A 16,718-nucleotide genomic window follows, 5' to 3' on the forward strand; every position below is an offset into this window, starting at 1 on the left:
ACTCCATGCTCCGTGCTCCGTACTCCGTACTCCATGCTCCGTACTCCGTATTGGATCTTTAAATCCGAACTGGATATAACGCGTTTCAACAAAACGACAAAAACCAGTCCGGTCCGAACCGGACTGGCCGCAAGACGACAAAAATCAGTCCGGGAAAATCCGAACTGGATATAACGTGTTTCAACAAAACGACAAAAACCAGTCCGGTCCGAACCGGACTGGCCGCAAAACGACAAAAACCAGTCCGGTCCGAACCCGACTGGCCGCAAGACGACAAAAATCAGTCCACATCCGGACTCCACTTCCAGCCGGACTCCGGACTCAACTTCCAGCCGGACTCCGGACTCAACTTCCAGCCGGACTCCGGACTGGACCTCCGGACTCAACTCCCAGCCGGACTCCGGACTCAACTTCCAGCCGGACTCCGGACTCCACTTCCAGTCGGACTCCGGACTCCACTTCCAGCTGGACTCCGGACTGGACCTCCAGACTGAACCCTCCGATTCACTTCCACACAACACCTGTCCATCCAGATAAGCGATCAACCACAGTTTCCCAAGTCATTCAATGACTTGGAAAACTGGGGGGCAACTGATGGGGTGTAAAAACTCCAGCCACTCACAGGCTGCCACCTGTCCCAGAGCAGGTGAACTCCAGCCACTCACAGGCTGCCACCTGTCCCAGAGTAGGTAAACTCCAGCCACTCACAGCCTGCCACCTGTCCTGGAGTAGGTGAACCCCAGCCTCTTACAGGCCGCCATCTGTCCTGGACACCTGTCCAGGACACCTCATCAGGTTTTCCCTATAAAAAGGGATTCAAAGCTCAAACCAATGGGTAATGCGAAAATCCCTTCTCTCCCTAAACTCTTAGACATCTCCCCTTCACTCCTGCTCATACTGACTTGAGTGTCGAAGGGCCTGTCCGGAGTAAAACCCGGTCTGGTCTTCTGACCTCGCTTGCCTTGTGCAGGACTCAGCCCTCATAGCAGGACTCTCTCTCTCTACTACCTCACTCCTCGTTCATCCCGGTCCTTCAGGACTCCGCTCCCCTAGTCATCCAGCTCAGCTCTTACATCACTGCTGTACCTGTTACCGATTTTAGGTCTAACAAAGGCCAACCAAGCATTGAACCCATGTTTGGGAATATGCCCTTTAAACCATACAGATTTATCCCAAGAGATTTTTTGATATTTTTTTCTCACCTGGTTCCAAGCAGACTTCATGGTTAATCTGCCATCAAAGCATGGTTTCCAAACAGGAGTATTTTCTTCTTTTCCGGAGTAGGATGTTGTTTTTACAATCCTCTTCAGGTCTGTTAACCATGGATGGTGGAAGATATCAACCCATTTCTCATTTCTGAATAGCTGATTAACTGATATGTTAGTAGGGAAAGTGATCCTAGACCCAATCAATGTCTGTTTATTGATGGGCCCATTGGGATGCCAAGGATCTTTCCAAAAATTTATGCCCTTCCCATCACCAATATTGTAGCAAATGTGTTCTGAGGCCAGCTCCCTGCATTTGAAAATTCCCTGCACAGCTGTAGAGCAGTTCGTAGGTATCTTAGCACTCCAGAAGTTTTTCCCTATGAGATATTTTCGATTGAACCAATCAGCCCAAGGACTGATGGAAGGGTTTAGGATCCTCCAGAGGCTCTTAACTTGAGCAGCTTTGTTTAGATCATAGGGGGTCCGAACTTCAACCCCTCCCTCCTCCTTGGGCCTACACAGCAAGTTCCAGCCAATCGGGTGGTAGTTCCTAACCATAGTAGGGCCACTCTAGACAAAGTTTCTGATTATACCATCAATTTCATTAAGGGTTTCTTGAGGCAGAGAGAAAGCTAAAGACCAATATAGTTGGAAACTATTGAGAACAGTCTTGACTAATTCTATCTTGCCCGCTCTTGAGAGGTGCCTGTTCGACCAGGCCGAAATTCTTTTCCTGACTTTAGTGATTAGAGGTCTGCACATTGAGGACGTGAGCCGCCCCGAGGAGATTGGGAGGCCAAGGTATTTGAAAGGAAGATTCCCCTCTGTCATATACAAAATGTCACAGATACTGGTCTTGGACAAACCAATACTGTTTGAGAACATGATTTTAGACTTATCAAGATTGGATTCCAAACCAGAGCTGTTGCTCTGGTGCTTGAATAACCTGAACCATCAGGTTTTTGAGACTACGATGGTTGGTGTATATCACAAATCTCCTACCCTGCAAGTATTGCCTCCATTTCTTGACAGATTCTGCAATGGCAAAGAGTTCCTTAACATACTCTGATGCTATTGCCATGGTCGGTGTCATTTTTCTGCTAAAATAAGCAATGGGGTGGCTTTCCTTCATTAATACAGCTCCAATGGCAATGCTAGATGCGTCAGTTTCCAAGACAAAATCTTTTGAAAAATCTGTCAATGCCAACACTGGTAATTGTGTCATTAATTTCTTTGAATGATCAAATGCCTTTTGAGCTTCAGAACTCCACTGAAAAGCGTCTTTTTATAAGAGGTCTGTGAGAGGGGAGGCTGCAGTAGTATAATGACGAACAAATCGATGGTAGTATCCCTTCAGATCGAGGAATCCGCGCCAGTGTTTCAAAGAGGAGGGCCGTGTCCAATCTTGCATGGCTTGAACCTTATTAGGATCAGGTTTTAAGCCAAGGCCAGATACTAAATGTCCCAAATAGTCAATCGTATTTTGGCAAAATTGACATTTAGACAATGTGGCAAACAGTTTGTTAGCTGATAAACATTCAAGAACGGCTCCGAGTTCCGCTAACCATTGAATGCCCAAAATAACATCAGTCCCTTTTATAGGTAGGAGGTGTAAATCAAATTTGAATTCGTGTGTTTGGAGATTGAGTTTGACATCAAGGCATTGTGTAGTACAAAGTAATGATTCCCCGTTTCCAATTAAAACTCTGAATGAAGTGGTTGGTACTATTGGCCATTTCATTATTTTTGCAACTTGGTCCTTTACAAAATCAGGAGTTGAACCATTATCTATTATAACATGGAGGGAATGGTTAGTGCTTACCCCTGTGAGACGTATAGTACTTGGATTCTGTTGACCGACGAGTGCGTGGAAGCTGATTTCCGCTGGTTTATCCCCCAAATTTTCAGTTGAAGTGTCCTCTAAAATTTCATCATAATCAGTCTCCATGATACAATCAGGGTCCTCATCAATGGCTTCTAAATGATATAGAGGTGTACGACAATCATGCCCCTTGTGATCCTCGTAAAGAGAAGGATCGAACCGCAATCGGATCGCCTCTAAGAAACCCTTCCAGGAGTTGATCAGATTGTTTGATGTTGCCCATTGAAACCAAGACAGAGCAGGTCCAACAAAATGAAATGAACTGATATGAATACGCTGATCCTCAGGTATACTGTAATAGGTAAAAAATTGTTCTACCCTGAAGGACCATCCAATGGCATCTGTACCGTCGAACCGCGGAACATCCAAACGAAGGAATTTGTTGTAAGATGGAGCTATCGCGACGATTCCTTCATCGGAATTTCCGACCGAGCGATCGTCGTTTGGTGGCGGGGAAGACGATGTCGAGGGAGGAGGAATCTGTAATTGTTTAATCAGGTTGACCAGTTCTTCAGGTTGCTGAGTTTGGAGCAAACGAAGGTCACTGATCTATTGTTGATGATTCTTTAATTGCTCGTCAAATTTCGCTTGGGTTTGTGTATTCTCGGCCATGGCAATGAAGCTCAATGAAAGCACCGATGTTATAGATCTGATAATCTGTAATGGCAGATCTGGGATCTAGTTCAGAATTTTCGGAGAGAATAAGAAGAAGAAGAAGAAGAAGAAGGGTAATGAGGGCAGAAAACAGAGTGAGAGAATGAAGAAGGAAGAGATAGAGAGTGGAAGAAGGGGATTTTTCTCATTCATATCTTTTCTGCTAGTGCTTACTCCCTTAAAAAGGAATATGTCACTATCAGGTTGTTACACTATTCCGTACAGCTGCTGACGGATTCTTCCCTTTTACAACTAATTACAATTGAAATTGCATTTAACAGATAACTACCAGCTAATGACTCTATTATTACTTAAGCTGGTTCATTACATAGTCTCCCATCCAATTGGCCGGTTTACGCTGGGCCCTTCTTGTATGTTTTCTACTTGATCCCCATTCATTTTCTTCTATTCCCTGATTTGATTCTGGTTCACTTGTCAACCCTTGATCTAATGATCTATCAATCTCCCACCATATCGAACCTCAACTTTCTTAGGGAAATACACCTCCAAGAAAACAACTTCAATGGTCAAATACCCCAAGAAATCGGCTGTCTATTCAGATTGCAGCATCTTAATATGAGCAATAATTCCCTTGAAGGGGATATTCTAGCCATCGATTTTAACTACAACAAACTGACAAGGAAGATTCTTGAAGAGCTTAGCACTCTGCCGAAGCCCTTCTGGTTGAATTTGAATGTCAATGATATTACAGGGCAAATCCCACCTTCTTTGGGGAACATTTCATCTCTCACCCTTCTTTCTCTAAATAGAAATCATCTGGAGGGAAGCCTGCCCGATTCCATCACCCAAATCGAGAGCTTGAAATACTTTATTCTTTATACAAAAGTACTACCCTTAATATTTGACCCAACACCTCTTAAAAAGTGGGTCGCTGTCGGATCAAATATCAAGGGCAGTACTGCCTACACTGCCTACATTCGACTTCACATTTGGGCAACATATAAAATCTCTGTTAAAATAATTGAGAAATTTTGAAATAAAAATTAAGAACATATTCGGTTTTGGGGGTGTTATTCCCTAGCTTGTTATCGTTTTACTTATGGGGACTACTTGTTCCCTCCTGTAATCTTCAATAATTGGAATAAAGTTGCTGTTATCTTTCAAAAAAAAAAATTGAGAACAGATTACGAAAATTACCAAACATCCCCTTGATTAAAATTTCTTTACACAAAATCACAAAATTTTGGGTAATTGTTAAAAGGGCACAAATAACTTTTCGTGGAATATTAGCTTATCCAATGGTGAGGGACAGTGGGAGTGGAATAGACATGAGAGGGACTGAGTGGGCAGAAAGCAAGAAAAGCCTGGAAAACCAGGAAACAAAACTCCACTCAAATTTTGATCTACTTTCTCCTGATTTTTCAGCCCCCTCTAACCCTCAACTCATCGTTCACTCCCGCTCTAACCCTCAACTCATCGTTCCCTCTCAAGTCTCCTTCTCCCACCCACGTATCCTACCCCTCTCTTACCACTTGGAGAAATAATTTATCATGAAAAAAAAAAATCATGGCTGCCAGACATGGCCTCAGTGTTTCTTCTTTCACCTTTTTATTTCATTGTAATCAACCCACATCTTTGCTGGTTTTTAAGAAAAAAAAAAGGTAAAACAAAACAAACTAAAAAGAATATTGATAATCTAAGCAGCCCTCAACACATCCAAAACCAAATACCTTCTAAAAGACAAAAGATAATGAATAACCCGGGGTGGGATCTACACATTTGAGTTACGTGTTGCAACATTCTGATGCAGAAGCATCTACGGAAGATGATGTAGCGGAATCCTTGTCCCAAAAAGTGCATCAAAAACTTGATCATCCTAAAGCCATCCGACGGTCCGAAAGGCTTAGTCAAAAACACACCTTAGAAGAGTGCACGTAAATGACTTTCTTTCATAAAGTAAGGGTATTTTACTACATTTTGCTTTTAGGTAGCCCAATTGGAATTATGAAGATAATAAAGGAGACAATAAAACATTCAAAGGGTTGAATTGGAAGGTTGACTATTAAGGTCTCAAACTATGGCAGCAAGACAATTACATGGGATTTGAATTTTTGTCTTAGCTCTTATGGAGGGATTTTACGGTCAATTACATGGGATTTGAATTTTTGTCTTACCTCTTATTAAGGTCTCAAGAGGGAAATATTTCGATATCTTGGTTCAATTCTACTTGAGGAAGGAGAGATTGAAGAGGATGTTAACCATAGAATAAGAGCAGGTTGGTTGAAGTAGAAGCTTGCCTCACGAGTTCTGTGCGACAGTAAAATCCCTACCAAGTTGAAGGGAAAGTTTTATAAGACAGCTGTAAGGCCAGCCATGCTGTACGGCTTAGAATGTTGAGCCACCAAAAAGCAACATGTGCATAAGATGAGTGTAGCGGAGATGCAAATGCTTAGATGGATGTGCGGCCACACAAGGTTAGATTGAATTAAAAATGAAGACATTCGTAAAAAGGTGGGGGTGGCTCCAATCGAGGAGAAGATGAGAGAGCACCGCTTAAGATGGTTTGGACATATACAACGTAGGCCTTTGGATGCTCCGGTGAGAAGAGATGACTCGTGCCAAATTGAGGGAGTAAAAAGAGGTAAGGGTAGACCGAAAATAACATGGGTAGAAACAGTGAGGAAAGACTTGATAGCTAGGAACTTAACAGAGAACACAACCTTAGACATGATAGAATGGAAGAAAATGATCCACGTAGAAGAACCCAACTAGAACCAGGATTAGAGCCGGGTAGATCCCTTTTACCTTCTTCATGAATTTTTTTTCTAAAGGATTCATTTAGCCGACCCCAACTAGCTTAGGACAAAGGCTTTGTTGAGTTGAGTTGAGTTGAGTTGAGTTGAGCTCTTATAGAAGGTTATAGAAGGAGTAGAATTGTAACCGTGAGAATCCAATGCTAATATCATGGGGTTGAATTGGAAGGTTGACTTTTCAGGTCACCAGCTATGGTTACAAAATAATTACATGGAATTTGAATTTTGGCTTAGCCATGATGGAGGAAGGAAAATACTAATTGAGGGAAGCCAATATAGCTAGTTTCCTTTTTTTCATCCTTGTAACAGCCATTTGGAATGATCAATGTTGCCAAATTTATCTTTTTTATTTTAATTGCTTTTAATGGGGTGGTAAGGGTAAAGTTCTGTATAAGGACATGAAAAATGAAATGAGAGGCAGACTTGGACGGTTGTAAGGGTAAAGTTCTCTTTTGTCAGTGTATTTGTTTTTCTTTATGAAGGTTACACCATTTAGAATCTTGAAGAAATTCTGTTGGTTTATCTTCTGTCCTTAACACCTTGTTTCATGCAAGGTTAGCTATTTTGAGAGACTCACTGGTCATCCCCTCGATCGGTTACAAAGAGACCCCCACGAGTTCCCTAGGTTGCTGTCCATCCAGTTTCGTTCTGTTGCTTATCAACATCCCAACAGCCCTCTCGTGCATCATGAGACAATCCGATCCAACCCTCCATTAGTAGTTGCAAGGAACAATCAATTCTCCTAAAACCCAATTACCCTTCTTGACCCAGACCCTGTTTATTGTCCAAAACAGCCCTCCGAACAGCAGCCGAGCCACCCAACCTCTTTCCAATTTGCACGCAATTAAACAACAATGACCCACTTTATTATTGCTCTCCTGCATTCCACCCTGACCTGTTTCCATTAGCTGATCCAAAAACCCTTATGATCATAACCCATCAGCCCGCTACCCGCATCGCCATCATTTTTTTAAAGCTTCCGCGCACGCCACTGCATCACATTCCCCCTTAATTGAAGTTGTTTGGTTGGCTGTACTGCCATCATGTAAAGAAATTTCTTGAATTTTTCTTCCCATAATTCTTTTGCGAAAATATCCGGCATTTGATCTTTAGTGTCGCATTGCTTTGCATCCATTTTTTCTTTAGCTGGGATTTCTTTAATGAAATGATGACATATCTCAATATTCTTGGTCCCCCCTTGATGAACTTAATTCTTGGTCAAACCAATGGAATTAAATTGCACTTTAGTGTCATGAAACCTTGGCCATCTAATAATTGATGGGCAATAAATATTGGCTTTTGATTTATTGGGGTAAATCAATTCTTTTTAGTCCATAGTTTGTGCATTCTCTGGCTCTCTCCATGCTACCAGGGTTTTTAAATATGAAGAGAACATTCAGTTGTCTCGAGGATAATTTATCCCTTTTCTTTCTCAAAATCAGGTCTTCCTTATTCTTAACAAAAGTATAAGAGATGTGTGAAATTGCAGAATATGGGACAGGTGGTCACGTGTCTGTGGAAGGAGATGTGTATAGTTTTGGGATTCTTTTATTGGAGATATTCATTGGAAAGAGCCCCACAAATGACATGTTTAAGGATGGCCTAACCCTTCACAAATTTGTTGAGATGGCTTTGCTTGAACAATTGATAGAGATTGTTAACCTACTACTACTTTTAGAAGATGAGGAAGAAAGAGCTACAAGTAGTGCTAGAAACAGCAGCAGGAGTGTTTGATGTCTATATTGAGGATTTGAGTTGTTTGTTCTGCCGAATCACCAAGAGAACGAATGAAGATGGGAGATGCTGTAAAGGAAATGAATGTGATTAGAGACATATATCTTGGTGTACGTATCCAAGGAGAGAGGTGAAATATCGGTGAAGGTCCATCTCACCTCAGTAATTACTGACATAATTATTGAAAAAATGATTTTCAGTAGTGTGCAAATTTTTCTGTATCTCATTAGGGTGATATTTTCTATAGAATGCCTACATTTTTTATGTCTTTCCTGTATTTCTATAATTAAAATAATTAGCAGTTTTCTTTCAAAGCTTGTGTTGTAAGCCTGTGACTTAATGTGAGAATATATTTTTGTTCCCGTTAGTGCTATTACTTTCAATTGTTGCATTTTATTCATATATGTATTCTCTTTTCCTATTATTATTACATTCTTCTTGTTGATGATTTTTCCCCCAAAATGACATATGGCGTACCTGATTTCTGTGAAAACAAAAAATATATGAGATAAGAAAACCTTTTTCAGTGCGGCAAGATGAGGCACAGACTATGTCACTCTCTTTAAGCTGAATTTGCGCCTCTGCGGAAACTCTTTCTGATGCAGCATATTACTAGCCACATTCACCCTAGAATGTAATAGCTCAATGCACCGTCGATCTCTAAGAACTGCATGATCTCGCTGTTCGGATCCAAGGAGAGAGATGAAATAGGGGCTCACTACTTGGTGAAGGTCCATCTTACCTCACAAATTAATAAAATAATTATTGAAACAAAATGTTTTTCTAATACTGTACAGTTTTCTTTTGTTTCTCATTGGGTAATCCTTTCCATGGAATGCCTACATGTGTGATATCTTTCGTGTATTTCTATAAAACAATTAGCAGTTTTCTTTTAATTTTGTATTGTAAGTTTGACTTAATGTGAGATTATATTTCTGTTCTCGCTAGTGCTATTACTTATTACTGTGCATATTACTTATATCTATATTTTCTCCTCCTATTATTACAACATCCTTCATCATAACTTAAAACTGATGAATGGATGTAACCATTCAAAAAATATTTTGACTTTCTCATATTTTTATCTTAGCCTCCTCTATGTTGTGTTTTCTTGGACCCATGCGGTACCCACCACTGGTCCACTGGTGCACCTCAAGAAGCACAGAAATGGCAAAGAAAGTAATAACTCAGAATCTAATTACAGCAAAGAAAGGAGATTTGAGCTTTGGTACAAAGAAAAAGAATATTTTTATGAAAAGTGTGTTCCATAATTTCTTCACAACTAAGAAGCTTACTTTTGTTAATATACATTGGCGTAATTTCTCTTAATAATTATAATGCACTTACTTGTGGCATTAGCATCATGTAAGCTTCCTCTTGTTTCAGATTTTTTTTCCTTTTTTTTTACATATGAACATATTTTAATTGGTCCATTGAATATTGTTTCATTTTATTTGATTGGAAAAAAAAACCCGTACAGGTGTGGCTCTTTGGCTTAAAGTCATGGGTATGCGCCCCATTAACGTGAGTTCGAATTCCCCAGGCTTACCCGATACTCGTGGTTTACAGGTGATTCCGTCTGTAGGGGATAGTCCCGCCCTAAAAATTGGGGTGGTGATACCCTATGTCATCGAACAAAAAATCTACCATTGTGTAAGGCACACCAATGGTATAGTGATTGACTTTTGAAAAAAAAAATGTGAAGATAAAAAATTGTGTATGGCACAAAAAATACCTTTGCTAACCTATGAGTAAGAGAAAAACTCCTCGACACAGTGTATCCCCTCCACTTGTGGATGATGCAACAGTTTCCCTATTCTTCAGTTAGATACGAACTTAAAAACTAAAGTCCTGATGTTATTGCCATAAAAATCAACAGTTGAGCAGGACAATAAGATGTTGGCAAGATTCCAATGTCAAATATTTCTCAATTTTTTAGATTCAAAACTAAAGAACCACACTGAAGGTTAGGTGACTTCACTGGAATCATTGTTTTGGCAAGAGGATTAATATAATAGTTCCCTTATACACTGAATCATTACTTTGGACACCGATTCCAATTCCTGACGCCGGCTATCAAAACACAGCCAAAGGGATTGTTCTCCATGGGCATTAGCAAGATGGGGTTTATTTTATCCTTGAATAACATGCTATCTAGCGTTCACTATACAAGTGGGGCAACCAATCCCAAAGATTTATTCAAGATAGAATTATCCAAGCAGGATAGCTAATCTCTAGAAATACCCATCCAAGGATATCTATCCCCGTGGGAACATGCCCAAAATTAGGTCAAAACAAAATAAATGAGATAATCATGCAGTTGCTGTGAATCTCACACGAACAACTTGAGCAAACAAGTAAATCCAGGATGAAATTAATGAAGTAGGCGGAAGTTGAGGGTCCAAATAAACTTTATCCTCTGGCAAACCTTTCAGTCTATCTGTGTAATAAAGTCAAGATGACATGTTATAATGCCATCTAATATCTTCCATTGCCATTAAAGATGAGAGTGCTACCAATCTGCATAGTCCAAAGATGCCCAGAACGGAGGGTCACTCGATGAACTTTGGGATGTGGGGGTAATTTATCTTGGATATTTTTTCCATGGAAAATGAGTTTTACAACATTTGCTAACTCATTTTCGATGGAATTTTTTTCCAAAATTTGCAATTTTTTTTCCATTTTCAAAGACAATTGTAAACTTGCTAGACCCCTGAATCCCTCTTTCCATGGAAAATATTGCCATTGAAAATAAAAATTTACCAAGCTTTTTTCTTTAATTTCTTTGTTTACCTTCCAAACCAGCCCCTTCACGTGCAACCCATTTAGGGGGGTCATTTAACTGTGCTCAAAAGTCAAAACATTTATTTTCCTAATAAATGAAGATAAAAGATTCTTTTGCATGGAAAGAGGGATAAGGAAGAAATGCACGCGCTTTTCTTTCCATATATATAATGATCAAAATGAAACGAAATTGACACTAGAAATTCTGTGTTTACTTGCCACAAGAACAACTCAAGCCCAAATGGAGCTAGCATCTACGATTCTTTGCGTTCTTTGCTCATTTATTCTATCTGCAAATCTCATCTTTTGCAGTACTTCCTCCTCCTTACTAGGAAATGAAACTGATCGAATGGCTTTGTTGGCCTTCAAGGGCGGGATAAGCAGCGATCCTCTTGGAGCCTTGAGCTCATGGAACCGTACTCTTCAGTTGTGCGACTGGAAAGGAGTCACATGCGGTCGCTGGCATAAAAGGGTCACCGTATTTGGACCTTAGTGGGCAGCAATTGGAGTTTTAACGCCCAAATACCCCAAGAGCTTAGCACTCTGTCGAAGCTCCTCTGGTTGAATCTGAGTTTTAATTCTACTACAGGAGCAATCCCACCTTCGTTGGGGAACCTTTCATCTCTCACCCATCTTTCTCTACGGGGAAATAATTTGGAAGGAAGCATCCCGGATGCCATCACCCGAATTGAGGGCTTGGGATATTTTGTTATTTCTGAAAATAAACTATCAGGTACGGTTCCTCCCTCTCTTTATAACCTCTCATCTATTAAGGCAATTGCCATGGCGGCTAACCAATTATATGGGAGCCTTCCCTCCAACATAGGACTCTTTCTTCCTAATCTCCAATCTATATCACTACGAGACAATCAATTTACAGGACGCTTTCCAGGGTCAATATCAAATGCTTCACAGCTTTAAATACTTGATTTCTCAAAAAACGATTTTAGGGGACCGATGCCTGCAAATCTTGGAAGTCTAGAGTATTTGCAAAGTCTTGGAATATGGGGTAATCAATTGGGAACTGGCAAAGATGATGAATTGGGCTTTATCACTTCTTTGACCAATTGTAGTAATCTGAATTGGTTGGCTGCGAGCCAAAATGGTTTTGGAGGAGAACTGCCTAGATCAATAGTCAATCTCTCGACTGACCTTAGTTGGCTCAGTTTAGGACAGAACCAAATTGTTGGAAGCATACCTAGTCAAATTGGTAATCTCTTCAACCTATAGGCATTAGGTTTGGCATCCAACCGCATCACGGGAACAATTCCGGATTCAATCGGGAATCTTTGGAGATTGCAACTGTTAAAATTGAGCACAAATATGTTGTCTGGGCAAATCCCATCCTCCATCGGCAATGTGAATCAATTAATCGAACTCTCGTTAGAACAAAACAACCTGCAAGGAAGCATACCTTCAACCATTGGTAACTGCCAAAGTCTTACATGGTTGGCGCTTGCTCAAAATAACCTTAATGGAACGATACCAAAGGAAGTTATCTGCCTTTCTTCCTTACCAAAATTATCCAACCCATCTCAAAATTCCTTGCCTGGATACCTCCCTTTGGAAGTGAGTGATTCAGACAAATTAGGGATGCTGGATATTTCTGAGAACAAATTGTCCGGTGCAATTCCAATTACTCTTCGAAAGTGTCCAGGCTTGTTTGCACTTTATATGCAAGGGAACAAATTTGAAGGGACTATTCCTCCATTTTTGAGTTCCTTAACAGCTATTGAAGTTCTTGATCTTTCAAACAATAACTTCTCAGGGAACATTCCAAATTATCTACAGGGGTTTCATTCTTTGAATTATCTTAACTTGTCTTTCAATAATCTTGAAGGTGAAGTACCTAAACAAGGTATCTTTAGAAATGCAAATGCCTTTTCAGTCATCGGAAATGGCAATCTTTGTGGTGGTATCCCAGAATTAAAATTACATGCATGCTCCATCCTAGCTAATGAGAAACAAGAAAAATCTCTTGTTTCTAGAGTAATCATCTGAATAATGAGTTCAGCTTTATGTTTGATTTTCTTGTTGTGTTCAATTTCCGCTCTATATTGGATAAGAAACTCAAGGAAGAATCCATCTCCCACATCTTCTATGGAGGGTCGGCATTTGAAGGTTTCTTATGCAGAGCTCTTTGAAGCAACCGATGGGTTCTCTTCAGCCAATTTGATAGGTGCAGGAAGCTACGGATCAATGTATAAGGGAGTTCTTGAACCCGATGAGAATGTTGTTGCTGTAAAGGTCTTCAACCTTCAATTACATAGATCTTCCAAGAGTTTCATCGCCGAATGTGAAGCATTAAGAAACATTCGTCATCGGAATCTTCTCAAGATCATAACTTGTTGTTCAAGTATGGATTTTAGAGGAAATGATTTCAAAGCTCTTGTGTTTGAGGTCATGAAGAATGGGAGTCTAGAGAAGTGGTTGCATCCAAACATGAATCGACGACGTCGATTGAACCGCTTAAATCTCATTAAGAGACTAAACATAGCAAGTGACGTGGCTTCTGCGTTGGATTATCTTCACCATCATTGTCATATGCCAATTGCTCACTGTGATCTGAAGCCAGGCAACATTCTTCTTGATAAAGACATGAATGCCCATGTGGGTGATTTTGGGTTAGCCAGATTCCATTCAAGAACCGTTCTTGAGTCATCCAAAGAGCAAAGTAGCACGATTGGATTAAAGGGAACTATTGGCTACATCGCTCCGGGTAATAGTTTTACTAGTCGTTTTATCATGCCTTTTACTTTCAGTGAGTGTGAAATATTTCGCAAAATAATTGAGAAATTTTGAAGAAAAATTGAGAACATATAAGGAAAATTACCAAACCTTGATTAAAATTTCTTTTACAAAAAAACACAAAATTTTGGGTTATTATTATAAAGGCCTTAATAGCTTAATTTTGCCCCCTAAATTTATCCATCGTCGTTAGATGCCCATCTACTGTTGGACGATATACGGAATTGAAACTGGGACCACTCCGAAAATGTCATTTCTTACACTGCACTCGTTGATCCCTGCCTGCCTACAATACAATGGTAGGAGAGAAACCCAATAATAAGGTTTTCCATAATTGTTTAACAGGGTTGCTAGTGGGGGGAAATTGTGTCACCATTTTTTTTTGTTAACGCGCGCCTTACATGAGGCACTTTGTGGGGATGGAGTTCCAACATTTTGGTGGCCCACCACTTGTATGGCCTGTTGCCTTTTGGTCCGTCCAAAATAGTAGTTTCACACCAGATCAACACACAACTCACCACGAAGTTTCATATTTAAGATGGACTAGACCCTAATTTAAAAAAAACAATAGTAGCATTTCTATTTTACCAAAAGGTTTTCCATTGTTTAATCTTTATTGGCTATTTGGCTTCTATATTTTGGGTCTTATTGTAGTGAGGAGAGGGTAAGAAAAGTAGGAGAAAGTATATGGTGGCCGACCGTCAAGTCCCTTGTAGGTGGTACGATGGAAGTACCATCCTTGAAAAGTGGTCTGCCGTTGGATCAAATATCAAGGGCGGTACCGCTAGCACGGTATATGACGGTTCAGGCACCGTATAAAAACTCGAAAAGTAGAATAATTTTAATAACGATGTGAAAATGACTGGTGATTTTAGTATTTAATTGAAATGGGATTTGCTACGGACTTTTGCAGGATGGCATTTCGTGAGTGGCTGTTGCATGTAGAGCAGTCACCTTAGACGAATTAAATGAATAAGAAAAAATATGTTGAAAAGTGAGCTCACTTTTCACTTTTCAGCTGATTTTGTCTTATTCATTTAATTAAACTGAGGTGACTGCTCTCACATGCAGCAGTCGGTCCGTGAAATGCCTTCTATGATGTTCCCTAGCAAATCCCTTGTTTGTATTTATAATTTAGTCAAAATAAATCTATTTTTTTATAGCAAAATGATAGTCTCTTCCTTGTGATGGTCCCTAGCAAATCCCTTGTTTGTATTAATAATTTAGTCAAAATAAATCAGTTTTTTTAAAGCAAAATGTTAGTCTCTCTTTCTTCACCTCCTTTTTGTTTCATCGTGATCAACCCATGTCTCTACTTATTTTTAAGATAAAAACAAAACAGAACAAACTACAAAGGATATGAATAATCTAGCAGCCCTTCACACACCTAAAACCAAATAACCTCTATAAGACTAAAAAGATGAAGATTAACTTGGGATGGACCCTGCACAATTGAATTTTGTGTTGTAACATTCCGCCTAAATTCAAGTTGTCTGGATGGCTATACTTCGATCATGTAACGAAATTTCTTTAACTTTTCTTCTGGCAATTCTTTTGTGAAAATTTTCGCCAGTTGATCTTTAGTATTGCAATGCTTTATATGCAATTTTTCTTTAGTTGTGATTTCTTTATGAAATGACAACAAATCACAATATGCTTAGTCCTCCCTTGATGAACTGAATTCTCGGTCAAAGCAATGAAATTAAATTGCACTTCAATGTAATGAAACCTTGTCCATCTAATAATTGATTGGCAATATATATTGGCTTTTGTTTCATTGAGATAAATCGATTCTATTTAGTCCATAGTTTGTTCATTCTCTAGCTCTGTCCATGCTACAAAGATTTCCAAATAAGAAGAGAACATTCAGTTGTCTTGAGGAAAATTTCCCCCTTTTCTTTTCATAATAAAATCTTCTTTTTTCACAACAAAAGTATAAGAGATGTGTGAAATTGCAGAATATGGGACAGATGGTCACGTGTCTATCGAAGGAGATGTGTATAGTTTTGGGATTCTTTTACTGGAGATATTCACTAGAAAGCGCCCCACGGATGATAGGTTTAAGGATGGCCTAACCCTTCACAAATTTGTTGAGAAGGCTTTGCTTGAACGGCAAATGGAGGTTGTTGATCCACTCCTTTTAAAACATGAGGAAGAAAGAGCTACAAGTAGTGCTGGAAATGATGGAGATAAGATAAGTCGATTGCAGGATTGTTTGTTGTCTATATTGAGGATTGGAGTTGTGTGTTCTGCAGAATCACCAAGAGAAAGAATGAAGATGGGAGATGTTGCAAAGGAAATGAATGCGATTAGAGACACTTATCTTGCTGTTCGGATCCAAGTGGAGAGACGAAATAGGGTGTCACTGCTCGGTGAAGGTCCATCTTTCCTCTCTAATTATTGAGATAATTATTGAAACAATTTTTTTTTAATAGTGTACAATTTTCTTTTGTTTCTTATTGGGGTGATCCTTTCCATAGAATGCCTACATGCATGATATCTTTCCTGTATTTCTATAAAACAATTAGCAGTTTTATTTTAAAGTTTGTGTTGTAAGTTTGTGACTTAACATGAGATTATATTTCTATCTTGGTTAATGCTATTACACCTATCATTAAAACATTCTACTAAAATCTTAAAACTGATGAATGGGTGCAACCATTCAAAAAATATTTTTGCTTTTCTCATATTTATCTTAGCCTCCTTCTGCATGCCGTGTCTTTTTGGATCCATTTGGTAGCCACCACTGGTGCACCTCAAGAAACACATAAATGGCAAAGAAAGAAATAAGAAACACATAAATGGCAAAGAAAGAAATAGTTCAGATTCTTAGGAACAAAAAATGATATTTGAGCTTTGGGACAAAGAAAAAGAATATTTTTATGAAAAGTGTTATCCATAATTTGGTCACAACCCAGAAGCTTACCTTTTGTT

At 39.4% G+C, this 16,718-nt stretch overlaps 1 pseudogene across 1 annotated transcript; it reads left to right on the forward strand.

The window, feature by feature from the left end:
- Positions 1-7,991: 7,991 nt before the first annotated feature.
- LOC143850375 (uncharacterized) lies at positions 7,992-16,189 on the forward strand (annotated as a pseudogene). The gene is made up of 5 exons (XR_013235985.1): positions 7,992-8,220; positions 11,530-11,929; positions 11,975-13,025; positions 13,083-13,755; positions 15,743-16,189. The product of XR_013235985.1 is annotated as an uncharacterized LOC143850375 (transcript).
- The last annotated feature ends 529 nt before the right edge of the window (positions 16,190-16,718 follow it).

The sequence above is a fragment of the Tasmannia lanceolata genome, unplaced genomic scaffold (genome assembly GCF_043159265.1).
Source record: "Tasmannia lanceolata isolate RefF3 unplaced genomic scaffold, GAP_Taslan_0.1 ptg000018l, whole genome shotgun sequence".
In the NCBI taxonomy this organism is placed as follows: Eukaryota; Viridiplantae; Streptophyta; class Magnoliopsida; order Canellales; family Winteraceae; genus Tasmannia; species Tasmannia lanceolata.